Below are 15,225 nucleotides of genomic sequence, written 5' to 3'. Positions count from 1 at the left end.
GAAACATGACAAATTACACAACGTGCAAACATATTGAGTTCTGGCCTGGAGAATGATTGCTGTAATCAAAAACAAAATATTAATAACGGATTATGTTCTCGTATTAGATGTATGCTTAATTTCCTGTAAGCTTTTTGTTTTTCTATCCATTTTTTGAGTAGTAAAATAAACCCATATTCCGTGAGGAACTGTATTTTGTATCATTTTCTCAGCTAAATACCTTAACCAAATTAGTGTTTTCTTCTTCAAGATATTTTGAACTTGTAGAGTCATTAAAAGCAAATATTGAGAAATATCCTCTCCGGACATCACTTGTGGCCATACTATAAATCTTCAGTTTAAATCTGTGGGCACACGTCATCTCCACAAAGCACATGATTTGAGTTATTTTTCATGTCTATAACAATGTGCCAAGCATGCACCACTATCACTATTTCATGTGTCGTCCAATAAATAAATGAAAATCTCCTAATTAAAATGCCTTTAAGGCAAGGTATGCTGCAGAACAAAAAAAAACTTTGCGGTGCATTGTGGGTAAATAAGGCAGAGGCTGGCTGTACCTGGCCGGTGCAGTCGCAGGGCACATTGAACTGAACGTACTCGTCCTCCTTACTGAACATGCCAAGCCCCGTCTTGGTGGGCTTTCCGCCTGCGTCCATTTCAAACTTCAGCTTCGCCATATTGTCAAACAACTTTGACAGATGCTTCTGAACCTGAGGGAAGAAATGTACGGCTTCACAACTGCACAGCTGCTATTTCAGTTCAATTTCGTCGTAATGTGACATATGGAAAACTTGCAGTGTGCCTTCAAGACAACTTAAGAAACCGCAATCAACACTGCCATCCAGTGGGTGTAAAAGACAAATAATGGAAGCGCTGCAATGCAGTTTGGCCATAAGCACTGTATACTTCATGCTAAATGATTTTAGGCACATAAACATGTGATTTTATGTGTTTATGTGATGGTCTGTGTGCAGATATACCTGGTGAGGGTCAGTGCCACTGGACAGGATGTCCAGCAGGTCAGCAGAGGAGATGAGGTAGAAGCGTGGGAAGGCCAAGCGCTTGGTGTCCAGATACTCTGCCAGGTATTTTTCACAAAGAGACAATCTGCAAGAACAGGTGAATGATGGTCACACTCTGAATCTGAGAGATAATCGCTTTAGCGCAAGCATCACGGCACACTGAAGCATTTCATGTGTGTTAAATCAAAATACATTTAGAGAAGCAAAATGACATCAGATATTCAGTCTTGTTTTCTGAAAAATTTATCAATTAAGTACGAAATTAACAACAAGAAAAAATATCTGGCAAAAGTGTCTGAAAAAACCATTTGAATGAATATTTGTTCTTGTTTTAAACAACATTTTGATGCATTTTGCTTCTCAAGTAAATGTATCTTACTGATTTAAGAATGTTTAGATATTTGTACTGGAAAACAAGACAAAAGTACTGAGGAAGAAAATGATTATTAATTAATATTTTTTGCAGTGTAGAGCGACTATTAAAACTTTATAGTTAGTGTAATAGTTGAAAACATTTGGGGCTGGAACAACATAAGGGCGATTAAATAATGACTAAATTTGCAGTGAACTATTCCTTAAAGTTGCAGAGAGGAAGTTGAGTAAATCAGACAAACACATAAATCCACAAAGCAGCTGCAGACCTGCGCTGAATGTCCTCCAGTTTGTCGTAGAGCCCAGGTTTATTGGTGGCCTCCACAACGTTAGGTGTTTTACTGGTGCCGTGCGTCAGCTCTTTGAAATCAGTATCAATACCATCGAAGCGTTTGGAGTCCTGTGGAGACATTCATAAGAGAATGAGTCGAAACAACTTCATCTGCCAGAGAGAAAAACCCAAAACAACCTCTGACATTCTGAGGAACATCTGCGCGTCTGGCCACAGGCGCCCAGTGGTAATTATCCAAATGTTTTCGGCCAAACGCATACGATCGACATTTTCATCTCTCATCTAGATCTATGAACACAGTGCCAGAGGGCAGGACAAGATGCTCCCTGAATCTGAGCGGCTCTCCATTAAAATATCTCAGATGTGTGTTTCACAATTTATCTTTAGTATGCCTTTAGTACATTCCTGCAAATTTAGTACATTCCTGCAAAAAATTATTGATTATTGATAATGTAACATTGATTATTAATGTCGATTAATTTTATGTGATGCATTTTTATTTTGGCTACAAAACAAGCTAAGAATCATTTATGAATTTTCGGATTGCTTCACATTATATTTCAGTATTATATAAAAGCAGAAAATATTATACAAAGAATGTGAGTAAAGATCACTCAAGGTGTGTTGCTCCACATCGAATGCAGCGCATTTCCTGCGCAGGTTAGCCACCTCGCCAGCCTGCAGCGGAGCAACATGCCGATTCACCAACACCGTCTGCTTCTTCATGTTATTCCACTTCTCCGGCAGCACCTGTTCATCAAAAAAAAAAAAAAAAAAAAAAAAAGCTAGGTCTCAAGATGCATTTTTTAAAAAACTGAACTTGTCTGTTTAGTGCATTTAGACATAAAAACAATCTTAAAGTTATAAAGATACCCTCAATCTTGTCTTGAATGTTGAATGAATTTATTGGGTTGCTTCATATATTACACTAGCTACATATACACTATATATACACATACACTAGCTACGTGAATATGGCCCAGAACAATCATGGAAATTCCTCACTGGTCTAAATAACACTTTCCATTCAGAATCTACCCACAGAACATTAGGTTCACAGAATAGTTATTGCTAATAGAGTTTGTCATGCTAAATCTTGGCCTCCGTTTAATGGCTTTATCAGTCAGATTCAGTAAAACAGTGAGTTTGAGCTTCTCTCAGAGGTTTTCAGTATTATTTTATGGACACACGTACCTCTAGCTGTTTGTACACTACCTCTGGGAGTTCCTGTTCATAAGTCCTCAGCAGATCAATGGTGTGCTGCACACGCTCCATCAGAAGATGCCTCCACTCCACAAAGTCCACCATGTCCTCCATATCAGCCTGAAGGAACAAGATGCCTTTATGTAAACATGTAAACATATCTGACCATAAACCACTTGCTAAGCAACATGAAAACAAAATCTACTGCATTTACTTTCTTAATATGTGTTTCTGGGCTCATTGTGCACAATTTGAAAAAAAAAAATAATAATAATAAAAAAAAGATGTTTGTTCTTTCAAGATCTTTTATCAAAATGTAAAGACTTGATCTGCCTCTTGATAGTGAATCATGAATTTTTACTGAAATTACAGAACAGGTTTCTGCAGGTTTTATTAAGATAAAGTAAGATGTTTAAGACCAAGTTAAGAAAAACTTAAAAATACATTTTATTGAACACAATACGTCAATATGTCCTCTAAATGCAAATGTCTTGTATTAGCAACACTTCAAAGTTTGAGAATACTACTTTGAATAGATTAAATAAATAAAAAGCCTTGTTTACCAATACGATTGTCTAAAAATCCCTAGATCAAGATACATTTACTGGAGATGCAAAATGAAGATATGAAGTCTTGTTTTATAAGAATTGATCAAAATGAAGTGAGTTTATGATTAAAACAACAAATATCTGCCATTTGTTCCTGTTTTGAGCATAAACTCAATATATTTTGTTCAGATTCTCAGAAAACAAAACAAAACCAAAAATAATTATCTTCTCTATGCTTTTTAAAGGTACAGTATGTAATATTGACAGCTAGTGGTTTAATACTGGAGAGAGTTGCTTCTTCCACCCCCACTTCATCAGAACTGGTACTCATGCGGGTTGCCAGATTGATGACACACAACAAGCATGAGCGCAATTGACAATGGAAGGCAACAAGTCTTATATTGAAAGTTGATGAGTTGATTTAACCGTATTTAATATTCCTCTGGTCATAGAGATTTTTAGATGGATGTGGATGCTTTTTTGGTCAGCTATAATCTGAGATTCTTGACCCAGTTTGTCTACTTGCTTCCATGGGTGCAATACGCTGTGTTTCCTGCCAAATGGCGACCTGGGCTATTAAAATACTATTGGTTAAATTGCCAGTGGGTGGGGTCACACATATTATGCATTTTATGCTTTAGTACAGTAAAAAACTTACATAAGACCCGCAGAATCCCTGCAGAAGTATCATGGCACAGACACTTTTTCACAGTATCTAAATCCAGATGAAGTGACGAGTTTGGCTCAGTACCTGATAGTGTGGGAAACCACTGTGCTCAGATAATCGTGGCACAAGAGCAGAGATCCTAAAGATGCTATTGATGAGGCTCTCCACCAGATCATGGAAGCCGTTTGAAGCACTGAACTCCAACGACGGACAAAACACAATCTCAGGAATCTGCAGGAGTAGCTGGACCTCAAAGAGTGGGGCTAATCCAGCCTTCTGATCTGTATCAGGGTATTGGTGTAATTGTTTAGTGCAGAACAATAAGTCTGCAATGAGGGAAATCCCTATGATCATTTTTAGTAAAGCTTAAAAAAAATGAAAATGCACACTTTCTTTTCTAAGAAGAACTTGAGGGAGCTCTCGATAGCGTTGTAGAAACCATCGATGACCATTTCATGAATGTACTCCACATAAACCTTCCACTGCGCAGACACCGGGTCTGCTTTGAAGAGTGACATGTTGTCCTGAAACAAAACAAAAAGATAATTCTTATAAGGAGTAGAAATGTTTGGGTGAGCAGTTCCTTTAAAATGCGTCATTCTCTCAGTTGTTATCTGATGGAATCACCGCTGGCTTTTGTCATTGCATACTTTCAGCAACAGATGGATCTTGGTTCCTGAAGCTCGGATTTGGCCATACGTTCTCTCCAGACGCTCGGTCTTATCTTCCAGGTTTATTAGAGTATCTTTCTTCCCCTCCTTCCTCTCAAAGACTAGGGTAGTCCAGCTCTTCATGATAGTCTGGATCTCCTCAACACTGTCTTTAGTCCTCTGTGTGCGTTGCTCCAGGTCATGTACCGTCTCACGGACATCCTGGATGTATTCCCAAATCCCTACCAGAGAAAACATAGAGATTTAGCATATATAAAAATCTACAGTTTATAAAATCAAACATAAATTATCCTCTTACAACAGAGGGAAAAGTTTAAAACATTATGACTATTGTAATTATTATGTGGTGTGTTCACTTCTATCATACGGAAAAAAGCAGCATGAACATTCTGCTAAACATCACTTTTTGGGCTCAACAGAAAAAATAAATCATACAGGTTTGAAACAACATGACGTGAACTATTTCTTTATAACAAAAAAAAAAACATGATTATGAAGAAGTACAGTAACAGAGGTAGACTTATAAAAATAAAATCAATATAATTACGCTCAATATCAAATAAAAACAAAAAAACTGATAAAAGATGTTTGATCCTAGATCCTATCAACAAATGCTGATATTTTGAGTTATTTTAGTATCACTGAAATACTATTTAATTATAGCTTTTATTCATATTTTGGATCCATTTTTTTTTTTGTATTTTTCATTTCAATTTTAGTCTTTGTTGTGTTTTTGTCATTTTTATCAGTTTTTATATATGTCTGTACAGTTCATTAATTTTTATTTCAGTTTAAGTTATTTAGAACACTAAACTTAATTAAATGTTGCCTTGACAATTAGCTGAAATAAGTTTTTATTATTATTATTTATTTTAGGTAACAATTAAAATAATTGGTAAAAACATTAGGTAAAAACATTTTTCATGGTTTTAATTTTAAATTTCAGTTTTAGAGCAGTGCTGCCCTGAATTAGCCTGCAGGATGCTGTAGTTTTGAGTGCTCAAAATGACGTTTGCATCACGCTTACAGCTGTAGACCATTTCAACGGATATTCGGCGGTATAAGGAAGTGACGTCTTTGTTCCTTGGACATTTCCGGTTAGTGTTCGAGCGCATTCAAAACAATAGCGGCAGGCGCTTGATGCACAGTGGGATTGCGATTAATTTATTTAATCCTAGGGATTGTCGGTATAGGGGGAGTGAATGTACAGCGCTCTCTCCACCCTCAATACCACAACTGAGGTGCCCTTGAGCAAGGCACCGAACCCCCAACTGCTCCCCGGGTGCCGCAGCATAAATGGCTGCCCCCTGCTCCGGGTGTGTGTGTTCACTGCTGTGTGTGTGTGCATGTTGGATGAGTTAAATGCAGAGCACGAATTCCGAGTATGTCACTTGACTTCACTTACAGGCCGATTGTGAAAGGCTGTACACTCTGGCCTTTATTGGATTTGGTATGAGCTTGATCATCTTATTAGAGTTGCAGAGCTACGGTCCATGAAATCAAATATCGCTTTGCTTCACACAAGTCATATGTCTCAGTGTCAAGAAATAATGACTAGAGATACCAATAACAGCTCCAGCTAGATTGTGTTTACGCAACATCGCTGATTACCATAATCTAATGAGGAGGCTTAATTTCTGACTGGAGAGAATGCAGATCTGGCTCCTTGGGAAATGCATCACGTTCTTGGTCACATATAACATGCATTCCTCCATCAGCGATGCATTACACAACCATTGTTCAAGCTGTGATATGGAAGCATTGCACATAATTGGAGAAAATGAGACCCTGAAGTAATAAACTACAGACACTAGTGCCTAAATGAGCAAATAAATCATGTTTTATTTGTTTATTCCACGTTGAGCTTGAGGTCCCTCGGCAATCCCACCCTATCTGTTCGCGCTTGCAGCAGAGAATATATAGGTCTTTCAATAAAAAGCCTCATTTATTTTAACAAAGGTGGATCATAGCGGTCTATACATTGGCTACACAAAAACGATTCATCTGGGATTAAAGTTATCAACTGAGACACACTATCAAAATAAACATGATTAATAACAGGGATTTAAAGGGGACCTATTATGCAAAAATCACTTTTATAAGGTGTTTGAACACTTTTGTGTGGCCACAGTGTGTGAAAACAACCAACCTATAATGGTAGAAATCCACCCACTCATTTTTTTATAATTCCAATAAATCATAAACATGTCTCTCTGAACACGCGACTCCAGATTTCTCCCTACGATGATGTCGTTGTAGGGAAGAAATCCCGCCTATTTGTGACGAGACACAGCCCTGAGTGAGAAGCAGCAGTCCGCCATTACTGTTTTCTTGCTGTAGCTGCTGGAGATATGCAATGTCAGCGCCAAAGAGGCATTTCAAGTGTTTTGGGATGCACTAACGAACATAGGAGTCATATTTGTTTCATAAACGCGCATTTACTATGCACAGTACAATAGTGATGGCCGCTTTTGAAACACTGCTTCACGAAGCTTCGAAGTCTCGGCGAATCATTTGTTTCGAAACAGTGGTTCGGAGTGTATATCACAATGCCAAAGTCATAACTGTTTCAAAATTTCAATAGTTTACCTTAGGGGGTGATCTGCGTGAACCCATGAATCATGCGAGTTCATTGAGATCGCCCCCCCAGCGGCGAACCATTGGACCAGCGTCTCTGATCACGGATCAGTTTTATCAATTTGTGAACATTTTTAATGAGGTGTGTGTAATTGAAAGGATGAGTAGTAGTTAGTCTCTTACTGGGCTGTTTAGACAAGCTCTCCATAAAACAAACAAAAAAAGCCCTGCAAATTAATCATAATAATTAAAAAAAAGCATATCATACAGACACTTCATAATGGTATTTTATCATTTTAAAATATTCCTTTAATTAATGGCATTTTATTATTTTGATTGCATTTAATATACTATACTTTCAAGAAAGCATTTGCATTGGGTTTGAAAAATTTTTTTTTTTTGTTGTTGTTGGTTTTTTCTGCATGATTTGGCAAGAATTTAGTTGCATTTACACAGTTTTGACTAGCGTATGGTATTTCGAGTGAATCATTTTGTGAAGCAATTTGTTCAATTGATTGGAAGCTTAGAAAAGCTTTGTTTCTCCCATCATTACAGTACGATAAGATGACCGACTTTTAAACCGAGTACGGTTTCTGTAAAGATAACAGGCTTGTACTAATAGTGGAATGTTTATTTGCAAATGCCTGAGCATGAGTTGTTGAAGCTCCACCCTCTTATGAAAAGGAGGTTGGGAGCACCAGCTCATTTGCATTTAAAGAGACAAACACAAAAACGGCACGTTTTGGCCATAAAAGTGGCTATTTTAACATGCTATAAAAATTATCTGTGGGGCATTTTGGGCTAAAACTTGACATACACACTCTGCGGACATCAGATACTCATTTTACTTCTTGTTAAAAGTGGCATAATATGTCACCTTTAAGAGTCAGAGCTGGGTAGTAATTGATGTAATCTGGAATATGTCACCAGATTCCAAAAATTAAGTACTTGTAATTAGATTAAATTACATTTGAAAAAACTCATAATCAGATTACAGCTACTTTTTTATGGATTACATGATTAGCTATTATTTACACAATAGTAAAAAAATATTCATAATTTTATTCATGCTCCCTAATTCTCCTTTTTCATCTTTTAATTTTTCCTTTCTAAAATAGCCTACCGCTTACGTACACTCAGAACGTTTTGTGGACATTCACAAAAGACCAGACATTAGTCAGGTGTTTACACATTAAAATGCACAAATTCACAAACATTTTTGTCATCTTATGCTCTTTCACCTTTACTTGAGGTACACCCGAGATTTTAAAAATATATATTTTGATAATTAAGTAACACATTTGCATGTTCACGGTTGTCTGACATTGGTTATGGTCACATGACATGCAGCTAAACAAATATAACAATATTTGATTTTCTTAGTAGTTTTTTTTATTATTATTGATTTTAAAATATAGATATTTAAAATTGTATGATTTAATTAATTATTAGCTTTTCATTAAACTCATAAACCCCCTGCAGTCCCTTCACAAACCCAGTTTGGAAACTTTGACGTAATATAATGTTTAAAGCATTTCATGTTGTTAATAACAAATGGAATATATTTTCTTACTCTTTGTATTTTTATGCCAATATGGTACAAGATTATCCTATTTAAATGCCATAAACGAGTTAGGTCAAAGGTAATCTTAAAAGTAATTACCTAAAATGCGTAATGTAATGGATTACGTTACTACAAATTTTGTCATTTAATTTGGAATCAGTAACGAATTACAATTTGTAAGCAATCTACCCAGCTCTGCATACATACATTTTATATAATATTTTCACTGACCCTTTGAGTTGCTGCATCAACTCATCATATTTCTTGATCATCTCCTTTCCATCCGCAGATTCCATACATCTGTTATCATACAAATAAAGTGGTTGTTTAACACAGAAGCAGTTCCAAACGAGCCTTCCCATCAAACACCAAGCATATGATATTTACGGGTGGTTGATGAATCTGAAGTTATTGTAAGGGATCTGTATGCATTCCTGCAATTGCTGGACAAATTTCAAACCTCTGGCAACCACAGGCATGTTCTTGGAGACAGGAGAGTAACCTGGAAGACCAATTAACAGCAGATGTCAAGTCAAAAACCCAAGTTAATAGCAAACAGCCAGGTGATGTTGTTTGTGGACACTGAACCTTGGGTTTCTCCTGTCTGCATCTGCTGCTTGAAGATCATCTTGCAACATTCCAGTCGCTTGTCAAACATTTTGATCAGCATCTGATATCTAGTGTGAGCATCAGCTGCTATCAGGGGTCGCTCCAGCAGTCTGCCAAACATGTCCAAGACCTGCCAAGCAGAGACTCTTTGAAACTGTGTTGTGTTTATTGTATATCAGAATCACAAATGCTTTCCACCAACTTCATCCAAAGACATACTTTTTAATATTATGGTTCACTGCACTATCAACTGCAAAAATCAAATATAGCAGTAATGAAAATATGGTCCAGGGTGGAATATTCTGCTCATTGCAAGTTCAAATGACTACAACTCAAAAATACACAAAGAGCCTAAAGCGTGTTTTCTTCTCCTGCAGGGTTCAAACTGAGCTCTGTTAAAGATCTGGAGTCTGTGGAGATTTGTGTGCATTCCAGTCTTATAATTCAGGCTGCGTTCCTGATTGGGACTTGATAATATGCAGGTATCTACATCTCATTAAAGACACTGAAACTGTCTATGTATAATGTCCAAACTCTTTGTTATTACTAAGACCAGGCGCATGTGTGCAGCTCCACACCAAAAAAGCCTCTCAGAAATTATTTTATCACATTTTCAGAAAGTTTTGCTCACCTTGAAAGCGTGCTCCAGACCAGCAGCATCATCAAAAGCATGACAAAAGATTGTACTCAACTGCCGCTCGGTATTCTCCACCTTGAGCTGAAACTCCATGAAATCTGCTTCAAACTCCTACAAAGAAGCATTGTTTATACAGCTATGTCAATTTTCAGTGTTTGTGTTGCGTTTTGTTGGAGATGCTGCCCACTTACCACATTACTAACATCAAGACAGTCATACGGCTTCTCTGAGAATGTTTTATATGTCTCCAAGAAGTCTTCATGTAAGAACTGGACTCGCTGGCTCAGAGATTTTCCTAGAATCCCTCCAAACTCGACTTTCTCCAACTTCATCATATCAACTACAGTCAGCAGGAGAGTCTAGACGATGACATTGAAAAAGAACCAGACAACACTGATACCACATTTTGCACTACAGGCTCTTAAAATACTTCCATATATGGCCTAAACACAAACTACATGAACGTGTGAGTACGTCTCTCCACTTACTTCAATTGTTCTGAGTCTCTTCATGAAGTGATCCAGCCCGACAAACACCAGAAGGGGTGAGAAATCCCAAGGCTTCACCTCATTCTGGTTCCTCTGGTACTGACTCAGATTGGCCCTTCTGTCCTCATATGTGCTCTTGAAGTGTGTCAGCCCATCTATAGCCATCTGCACTCGGCACAGGCTCTCCAGCACATCACCCTTCAGGACATCCTCTGGGTTCAGGAAACTCCGGGCCTGACAAACAACACTTATATGTAAAGCTTTCTCTTATGGTGAGCCGATGAAGCAAACTGATCTAAAGGTGTGTTCACGCTTTTGCAATTGCTCCATTAGTGTCGTTAATTTGAATAAGTGTGAACGCTGCCATATGAACTTTGGTGAACATCAAACAAACAGTCTTTTCTTTTGCACTTTATAATGAAAAATTAACAGCGTATCTTAAAAGAAAAAAAAAAAATCTCTGTTTGAAATATGACATGACTTTCAGAAATTCTCCTCACAACATCTTCAACACAAACAGACGACAACAAGAACATTTCATTCTTATAACTTCTAATCATCATGATATGACGTCACGCTCTGCAGCATCTTTTTAAAAACATAAATTCAACACTTACATAAAATAAACCCAAACTGTAAAAATATAAATCTATTACACATTCCTGTAAAGCTGCAGTTTTGAACTATGTTCTTTTAATTCAGGTATGAAACACAGCGGAACACAACATGCATACGAATTCATAGTTTTCACATGACGTCACACTGCCAGAGGAACGCCCACCTGGAGGACAAAACACAGCTTTCTACCACTGACTGCCAGTTTTGTTCTTTGAGGTTTGTATTAAGAAGTAATATAGTAAGATACTACAATTAAAAGGCCAAATTCAGTATACACCTTATTGATGATGCATACATCGTACAGGCAGGGACAGGAACCCAGTATATAAAAACTATTTTTTCCCCGCATAGAAATCACCTGCTTGCCTATATAAGGTATGTATCATCATAAGGTGTATACTGAATTTGATATTTTAATGTTTTAATATATTAAGGCACTTTAAGTGTTTTTGATATTAACGTTTTAGATTAAAATATTGCGGCGGCTGGCGGGTGCTTTATTGATTGCAAATGGCCAAAACTTGCATTTTGTTCACATATCTTTGATTTATTCTTTTGATAGGTGATTTAAATATTTGTGGCTTGGAAACGGGTGGAAAATTGACAGGCTTGCGCTGCAGTTCTATGGATGTTTGACTGAAAACTATGAATGAAAGTCGGTGGAATATAAAATGTAGTGTGACTGGCCCTTTACCTGCTGGATGAGGAGGTTGCAGATCTCCTGTAGAAGCACTATGATTCGGTCTGGGCTGTTGTAGTATTTGGAGTTTGCCCATATGAGACACACGGTGTGCATGAGAGGAGCGATCTTCCCCTTCACCTCACTGAAGCCTGCGTTCTCCACATCTTCTACAAGTTTCTCTATTGGCTTGAGGAAGGTATTGATATCCCTCGTCTCATTTCGAGCTTAATAAACACATCTCAAATCCAATTAAGATTCAAAGCTTCCACACAATTAATGCATCACATGTTTTATGGCAGAAGCTGATGTTATACCTTCTGAAATGTCCCGGAGCATTTTTGCAAAGGCAGGATAATAACTGCTGTCGACGGCAGCCAGGAGCTCAGCCAGCATCAGAACTCTAGGGGACTGGAACTGGTTATGAATTCCCTGAAGATTAGCAAGCCTACAACATAACAACGTGGACAAACAAGACTGAAGGAGCTTTCCAGGCAACATCTGAGTGACTGAATTCCCAGACTAACCTGTTTTTCCAAAACTTTATCTCTGTATGTGGAGTGGGGTTTTTGCCCTCAAGTAACGGCTCTGATGAGTCCTTCTTCAGGACTTTATTGACCTGATAACTCCAATCGATCACAACAGTCTCCATCGAATGAATGAGTCGTTTATCCACAAGATGCATACTGCAAACATCAAATCAATGTTCAATGCAAATCAAATAACTAACCCTCATGTTGTGTTCTGGTCATTTTGATCCTGAAAATGCTAGTTAATGTTTTTGCATTGAATTAAAACTTTCTGACTTTGCTCACACACAGCTTCCCAAATCAAAAATCATGTTTGTACATTTTGGAAAGAATTACATTTACATGCGACTTACAAATGAGGACAATGGAAGCAATCAAAATCAACAAAAGAGCAATATGCAAGTGCTATAACAAGTCTCAGTTAGCTTACATAGCAATTTTTTTTTTTTTTTTTTTTTATAAATAAAAAGAACACAGATAGAATAGAAAAAGAGCAAGCTAGTGTTAGGCCTTTTTTTTTTTTTTTTTGCGTTTTGGTTAATTGTATAATAATAAAAAGTAAACAAATAAAATAGAGAAGCTAGAATTAGAATACACAGTGCTAGAGTTAGAGGGTCAAATAAAGATGAAAAAGAGGTGTTGAAGATGGCCAAGGACTCAGCTGCTTGGATCGAGTCGGGCAGGTCATTTCACCAGGAGGGAACATTTAATGTAAGTCCAATTTACAAGCAATTTTTAAAATGCCAATTGGAATTATAAAGAATATTCAGTACAGCACATGGATTAAGACATAAAAAGATGTTTATTAAAATGTCATGGCTCCATGAACCACCTCTTATCTCCCTCATGAGCGACTGGCTCAACCTGCTCGAATCCTGGAGGCACAGGAAGGTGTGTTTTGCCTTTGACTTGTCCAGCAATAACAAACACATTGTTTTTGAGCGAGTGGATGTGCCGCATGAGGTCCTGAGAAATGACATCATTGGACAACACCGGTTCCACAACCTCAACACATGTGAAAGATGAAAGCAGAAAATGCTGTGATATTTGGACAAATCCCTAATTCAGTCCCTCCAGTTTTTCGCGATTCCGCGATCGCTGAATACAATGCAAAATAAACAAAATGTCGCATTTTTTTTGTGATCCTGCATAATTCGTCATTTAACCGCAAAATAATCGCAAAAAAATACCTCACATAAAATTATAATAATCTAACTGGATTATTTGCGGAGGGCACCATCCCAGTTGCTCAAAAAACCAAAAAATACTTTAGTTCTATATTAGTATTAAAATTAACGTGCATACACATAAATAGAAATCTAAACATTAACATATATTAAATTATAAAAAAAATATATATTACAGTGCATTTTACGGTGACCGCAGACGCAATGGGCAGTAGGCTATACACGTGACGCAGCATTCTGGGCTGTTTGCGGCTGAAAGCCTGTGCATAAGCGCTTAATTTGAGATTTTGACCAAGCCTATTAAACAACAAGAAAAACTAAGCGCCTATAAACGTTATATAACCTGTAAAAGTTGATGAAAGCATAATGCGATGCACTTGCTGCCTCAGAGAACAGTTACAGCCATTCTAATGACAGACAAAACACTCCATCTCCATCATTCGCTGGTCAAAAACATCAATTCCATTTGAACTTGAATTTCATATAATGTTAAATACACACTGATCAGTAAAATCTGATACAATACCAACGCAGGGTTGTTTAATTATTGAATTTTTTCGCCTTATTTTTTCTTTTGTCTCTATTTTTTAATATCAATATATACAGTGGGGCAAATAAAGTATATAATACACTACCGATTTTTCAAGTTTTCCCACTTACAAAGAATGGAGAGATCTGTCATTTTCATCGTAGGTACACCTCAACTGTGAGAGAATATTAAAAGAAAAACCAGAAAATCACATAGTATGATTTTTGAATAATTAATTTCCATTTTATTGCATGAAATAAGTATGACACAATAGAAAAATAGAACTTAACATTTGGTACAGAAACCTTTGTTTACAATTACAGAGGTCAGATGTTTCCTGTAGTTCTTGACCAGGTTTGCACACACTGCAGCAGGGACTCCTCCATACAGGTCTTCTCCAGATCTTTCAGGGTTTGGGGCTGCCGTTGGGCAACATGGAGTTTCAGCTCCCTCCATAGATGTTCTCCAGGACCTTGAAATGCTTCTTACGGAGCCACTCCTTAGTTGCCCTTGCTGTGTGTTTGGGGTCATTGTCATGCTGGAAGACCCAGCCACGACCCATCTTCAATGCTCTTACTGAAGGAAGGAGGTTGTTGGCTAAAATCTCACGATACATGGCCCCATCCATCCTCCCCTCAATACGGTGCAGTCGTCCAGTCCCCTTTGCAGAAAAGCACCCCCAAAGCATGATGTTTCCACCCCCATGCTTCACGGTTGGGATGGTGTTCTTGGGATTGTACTCATCCTTCTTCCTCCAAACACGGCGAGTGGAGTTTATACCACAAAGTGCTATTTTGGTCTCATCTGACCACATGACCTTCTCCTATGCCTTCTCTGGATCATCCAGATGGTCTTTGGCAAATTTCAGACGGGCCTGGACATGTGCTGGCTTGAGCAGGGGGACCTTGCGTGCGCTGCAGGATTTTAATCCATGACGGTGTAGTGTGTTACTAATGGTAACCGTTGAGTCTGTGGTCCCAGCTCTCTTCAGGTCATTGACCAGGTCCTCCCATGTAGTTCTAAGATAAT

The 15,225-nt window shown here is 37.7% G+C and overlaps 1 pseudogene across 1 annotated transcript in view; it reads right to left on the bottom strand.

The window, feature by feature from the left end:
• Positions 1–14,812, bottom strand: part of LOC306852278 (dynein axonemal heavy chain 9-like) — a 77,455-nt pseudogene extending 62,643 nt beyond the window's left edge. Inside the window, exons 1-20 of the transcript in view lie at positions 14,774–14,812; positions 13,313–13,446; positions 12,478–12,636; positions 12,268–12,398; positions 11,966–12,177; positions 10,654–10,887; positions 10,357–10,524; positions 10,160–10,276; positions 9,508–9,658; positions 9,307–9,421; positions 9,151–9,219; positions 6,759–6,763; positions 4,758–4,999; positions 4,497–4,631; positions 4,192–4,383; positions 2,884–3,012; positions 2,323–2,439; positions 1,667–1,797; positions 984–1,110; positions 561–713 (exon numbers count right to left, since the gene is read on the bottom strand). The product of the transcript in view is annotated as a dynein axonemal heavy chain 9-like (transcript). The remainder of the gene's footprint in view (positions 1–560; positions 714–983; positions 1,111–1,666; positions 1,798–2,322; positions 2,440–2,883; positions 3,013–4,191; positions 4,384–4,496; positions 4,632–4,757; positions 5,000–6,758; positions 6,764–9,150; positions 9,220–9,306; positions 9,422–9,507; positions 9,659–10,159; positions 10,277–10,356; positions 10,525–10,653; positions 10,888–11,965; positions 12,178–12,267; positions 12,399–12,477; positions 12,637–13,312; positions 13,447–14,773) is intronic.
• Positions 14,813–15,225: the final 413 nt, after the last annotated feature.

This window comes from Barbus barbus, assembly GCF_936440315.1.
Source record: "Barbus barbus genome assembly, chromosome: 32".
Classification (NCBI taxonomy): Eukaryota; Metazoa; Chordata; class Actinopteri; order Cypriniformes; family Cyprinidae; genus Barbus; species Barbus barbus.
This window is presented reverse-complemented; position numbering and strand designations above follow the sequence as displayed.